Below are 6,113 nucleotides of genomic sequence, written 5' to 3'. Positions count from 1 at the left end.
ATAACGTGATTGAAATTAAAGAAGTGTTTCCAAATACGTTACAAAGGGATAAAAATTATGAAATGCTTAAATTGTATAGTCAATGAGCAAAAAAGCATTTCTAAGTATCTTACTATTCCTGGACACTAGGGCTACAAAACAAAAAAGTAGTCCTTGTGCTCAAGCATAGAAGGGGAGATAGCATACTCTCTTTCTGTCTCCCTGTCAATTTTTTTTATTTTATTTCTTCTCAATTAACATTTAAAAAAATTTTAATATTCATTTTCTAAAATATTGTGACTTACAAATTTTTCCCTCCCCACCTCCCTTTTTGAGAAGGCAAACTGTTTGATATAGACTATACATGTATAGTCATGTAAAAAACATTTCCATATTAGCCATGTTGTGAAAGAAAATGAACCAAAAGAAAAAGTAAAAAAAAAAAATTGTGCTTCGGTTATCATTCAGATTCCATCAGTTTTTTCTCTGGAGTTAGCATTATTCATCATAAGACCTTTAGAATTATCTTGGATCATTATATTGCTGAGAATAGCTAAATCATTCACAGGTGATCATCATACAATCTTGCTGTTACTGTGTAATGTCGTTCTGCTTCGGTTCACTTCATCATGCATCAGTTCACATAAGCTGATTTTCCTGAAACCATCCTGCTCATCACTTCTTATAGCACAATAGTGTTCCATCACAATCATATACCACAGTTTGTTCAGCTATTTCCCACTTAATGGGCCCTTCAATTTCCAATTCTTTGCTGCCACAAAAGGAGCTGCTATCAATAATTTGTACATACCAGTGCTGGGTCAAAGGGTTTAATTGCCTTTTAGGCAATTGTTCCAATTCCAAATTGTTCTCTAGAATGGTTGGATCAGTTCACAACTCCACCAACAATGCATTAGTGTCTGAATTTTCCCAAATTCTCTCCAACCTTTTGTCATTTTCCTTTTCTGTCATATTAGCCAATCATTAGCCAATTAAGTGCGAGGTGGTATCTCAGAGTTGTTTAAATTTGCATTTCTCTATTCAAAAAAGAATTTAGAGCACTTTTCCATATGACTACAGATAGCTTTGCCTTCTTTAGGAAACTGCCTATTCTATCCTTTGACCATTTATCAGTTGGGGAAGGACTCAAATTTTTAGCAATTTGACCTAGTTCACTATATATTTGAGCAGTGAGAGAAACTTGGAAAATTCCTCCCCCCCCCCCCCCCCCCCCGTTTCATGCTTTCCTTCCAATCTTGACTGCATTGGGTTTGTTTGTGCAAAAGCTTAATTTAATGTAATCAAAGTTATCTATTTTACATCTTATGCTTTTTTTCTCTTGTCATAAATTCTTCCCTTCTCCATAGATCTGACAGGTGAACCATTCCATGTTTATTTAATTGCTTATGGTATCATCCTGTCCCAAAAGCTTAAATCTTTGCATTTATCAAACACTACATTACTATGACCATTTATTACTGTGTACTGTGTACCTAATCTATTCCACTGGCCCACTACTGTATTTTGTTAGCCAGTACCAGATTGTTTTGATGATTAGTGATTTGTAATATAGTTTGAAATCTGGTACTTCTAGGGCACCTTCACATTAATTTCCTTGATATTCTTGACCTTTTGTTCTCTAGCTCTATAAAATAATTTTTTAGTAGTTTGGTATGATACTGAATAAATTAATTTAGGTAGAATTGTCATTTTTATTATATTGGCTCACCCTACACATGAGCAATTGATATTTCTCCAGTTGTTTAGATTTGACTCCATTTGTGTGAAAAGTGTTTTGTAATTGTGTTCACATAGTTCCTGGGTTTGTTTTGGTAGGTAGATTCCCAAGCATTTTATTTTGTCTATAGTTATTTTAAATGGAATTTCTCTATTCCTGCTAGACATTGTTGGTAATATAGAAAAATGCTGATGATTTATGTGGGTTTATTTTATATGCTGAAACTTTTCCAAAGTTATTAATTAATGAGTTTTTAAAATTGATTATCATTCTCTAAGTATACCATGATAGCATCTGCCAAGAGTGATAGTTTTGTATCCTCACTGCCTATTCTAATTCTTTTAATTTCTTTTTTCTTTTATTTCTATAGCTAGCAATTCTAGTCCAATTTTGAAGAATAGCAGGAATAAAAGGCATCCTTGCTTCATCTTTGATCTTATTAGAAAGGTTTCTAGGTTATCCACATTACAGGTAATGCTTGCTGACGGTTTTAGATAGTTACTACTTACCATTTTAAGGAAAAGTCTATTTATTCCTATGTTTTCCATTGTTTTTAATAGAAGTGAGTATTTTATTTTATCAAAAGCTTTTTCTGCATCTACTGAGATTTTTTCTTTGTTATCTTTGGTGTTGATATGGTCAATTATTTTAATAGTTTTCCTAATACTGAACCAGCCCTGAATTCCTACCTGGTCATAGTATATCTTAGTGATAAATTGCTGTAATGTCCTTGCTAGTCTTTTGTTTAAAATTTTTGCATCAATATTCATTATGGAAATTGGTCTATAGTTTTCTTTCTCTGTATTTGCATTTCTTGGCTTAGGTATCAGCACCATATTTGTGTCATAAACGTAATTCGGGAGGATTATTCTTTGCCTATTTTTCCAAATAGCTTATGTAGTGTTAGAATTAATTGCTCTTTAAATGTTTGGTAGTATTCACTTGTGAATCCATCTGAGCCTGGAGATTTTTTCTTGGAAACTCGCTGATGATTTGTTCAATTTCTTTTTCTAAGATAGGATTATTTAAATATTTCTTTGTTATTCTGGACAGTTTGTATTTTTGTAAATATTCATCCATTTCACTTAGATTGTCAGATTTATTGGTATATAATTGGGCAAAATAGTTCCTAATAATTGCTGTAATTTCATCTTCTTTGGTGGTAATTTAATACTGGTAATTTGGTTTTCATCTTTTTTAAAAAAATCAAATTAACCAATGCTTTATTTTATTGGTTTTTCTAGAAAACCTGCTCCTAGTTTTATTTATTAGTTCAATGGTTTTCCTACTTTCATCTTTATTAATCTTGCCTTTGATTTTCAAGATTTCCAATTTGGTGTTTAATTGGGGTTTTTTAATTTGTTCTTTTTCTCATTTTTAAAGTTTTATGCCCGATTCATCAGTCTGCTCTTTCTGTCTTTTATTGATGTAAGCATTTAGAGATATAAAATTTTCCCCTAGGTACTGCTGGCTGCATCCTCTAAAATTTGGTATGTCATCTCATTGCTATCATTAATGAAATTATTGTTTCTATGATTTGTTCTTTGCCCCATTCATTCTTTAGGGTGAAATTATTTAGTTTCCAATTAGCTTTTAGTCTGTTTTCACAGCCCTTTACTAAAGGTAATTTTTATTGCATCATGATCTGAAAAAGATGCATTTAATATTTGTGCATTTGTGAGGTTTTTAATGCCCTGATACATGTTCAATATTTCCATAGGTTCTGTGTATCACTGAGAAAAAAGTACTTCTTCCTATTCCAATTTTCTCCAGAGGTCTGTCATATCTAACTTTTCTAAAATTCTACTTCATCTCTTTATTTTTTTGGTTAGATTTATCTAGTTCTGAGAGGGAAAAGTTGAGGTCCCCCACTAGTATAGCATTACTGCTTATTTCCTCTTATGACTTATTTTTTTAAATTTCCTATTTCCAACTGTAACTCATTTTTCCTTTAAGAATTTGGATGTTAAGCTATTTGGTTCATATATGTTTTGTATTGACATTACTTCGTTGTCTTTGGTACCTTTAAGCAAAATATATTTTCCCTGCTTATCTCTTTTAATTAGATCTATTTTTGCTTTTTATTTGTTTGAGATCATGAGTGCTACCTGTTTTTTTTTACATCAGCTGAAGCATAGCAGATTTTGCTCCAGCTTTTTATACTTACTGTGTGTGTCTCTGTTTCAAGTATGTTTCTTTTCTTTTTATGAGCAAATTCATCCCATTCACATTCAGTTATGATTATTACTAAACTGTGTATTTCCCTCCATTTCATTTTTCCACATTTATCCTTCTCTTTTTTAATCTGTCCTTTTTTCTTCTGTCCCTTCTGTCACTTCTCAAAAGACTTTTGCTTCTGATCCTTGTTTCCCCTAATCTGCCCTTCCTTCTCTCACCTCCTCCCTTTCTCACCCTTTTTCTGTGTCTCTGTAGGGCAAGATAGATTTCTATACCTGAGTATTCATTCTTTGAGCCAATTCCAATGAGACCCCTCCCATCTTCCCATTCAATGTAAAAATTCTTCCATTCACACTTCTTTTTTGTGAGATCAATTACCCCATTCTACCTCTCCTTTCCCCCTTCTTCTAGTGCATTTCTCTTTCTCACCCCTTAGTTTTACTTTTTTGAAATCATTCCATCATAGTCAACTCACACCCATGCTCTCTCTGTATACTCCTAACTGTCCTAGTAATGCTTACTGAATCCCTTATGATTTCTTTCATGTTTACCTTTTCACGCTTCTCTTGAGTCTTCTGTTAGAATATCGTATATTTTTATTCAATTCTACTCTTTTTTATCAGGAATGCTTGAAAAGTCCTCTTTCATTAAATATTCACTTTTTTCCTTGAAGGATTATACCAATTATATTGAGTAGATTATTCTTTGTAGTAATTCTAGATCCTTTCCCTTTCAGAATATCACATTCCAAGTCCTCAGATACATTAATATAGCTTTTTACAGAGGTTCTCAAAATGGGCGATACTGCCCCCTGGGGGGAGTACTGGAACGATCCAGGGGGGTGGTAGTAGCCTTGGGTTCAATGGGGGGGTATTAAATAAAAATAAGGGGGCAGTGGAAGCATAAGAAGAGAAGAAAATTTTGAAAAACCATTCGTACTTGTTTCATCTGTTGTATAACAAAGTTAAAATCATAGTGATTAATTTTTTTTCCAAATAAACACACAAAATACAAGTTATAACTGATCAGTGGTCAAGTCCATTGACAGGTTTCAACAAGCAAGTGTTGGCAGGTGAGCATGTCATGCGTTGTCCGGAAGTCCAGCGTGCATCAGCAGGAATATGTGCATGCAATGAATGACTTGTTTACAATACAATATTATGGTTACATTACACAATATTGTGTCATTAAAATTTCAATACAGGAAAAAAAATCCACAAATTTACAATAAATTATTAAAATTAAGGTGCGTCATTAAAAAATTATGTTTTTTTGAACTGATGCAAATTTCAAAAAAAAAAAAAAGCTGCTAAAGGGATAAAAATTTCCAGATGAGTGTGCTGAGTAATTTTTTCTTAAAAGGGGGCGGTAGGCCAAATAAGTTTGGGAACCTCTGATATAGAACCTGCTAAGTCTTATGTTATCCTGACTGGCTCCATGATATTTGAATTGTTTCTTTCTGGCTGCTTATAATATTTTCCCCTTGACCTGGGAGCTCTGGAATTTGGCTATAATATTCCTGAGAGTTTTCATTGTGGGATCTTTTTCAGGAGGTGAGTGGGGGATGGATTCTTTCAATTTCTATTTTACTCTCTGGTTTTAGGATATCAGGGCCGTTTTCTTTGATAATTTCATGGAATAAGATGTCTAGCCTCTCACTCTCTCTCTTTTTTTTATCATGGCTTTTAGGTAGTCCAATACTTAAATGGTCTCTCCTTGATTATTTTCCAGGTTAGTTGTTTATCTGATGAGATATTTCACATTTTCTTCCATTTTTAAAATTTGACTTTGTTTTATTATTTCGTGATATTTCATGGAGTCATTAGCTTTTAGTGCCCCAATTCTAATTTTTAAGGAATTGTTTTCTTTAGGGAGCCTTTGTACCTCTTTTTCCATTTGGCCAATGAATTTTTGTACCTCTTTTTTCATTTGGCCAATTCTGCTCTTTAAGGAATTCTCTCCAGTGGCATTTTGTGCCTCCCTTTACCAAGCTGTTGACTGTCTTTTCATAATTTTCTTGCATCACTCTCATTTCTTTTTCCAATTTTTTCCTCTGCCTCTCTTATTTGATTTTAAAAAATCCTTTTTGGGCTCCTCCAGAAATTATGTTTTTGGGCCTGTGATCAATTTACATTTTTTTTTGAAGCTTTGCACGTAACTGTTTTTACTTTGTTGTCTTCTGAGTTTGTGTTTTGATCTTCCCTGTAACCATAGTCAC

The sequence above is a fragment of the Trichosurus vulpecula genome, chromosome 8 (assembly GCF_011100635.1).
Source record: "Trichosurus vulpecula isolate mTriVul1 chromosome 8, mTriVul1.pri, whole genome shotgun sequence".
Lineage (NCBI taxonomy): Eukaryota > Metazoa > Chordata > Mammalia > Diprotodontia > Phalangeridae > Trichosurus > Trichosurus vulpecula.
The sequence above is the reverse complement of the archived record's forward strand: the minus strand, read 5'-3'. Positions refer to the sequence as shown.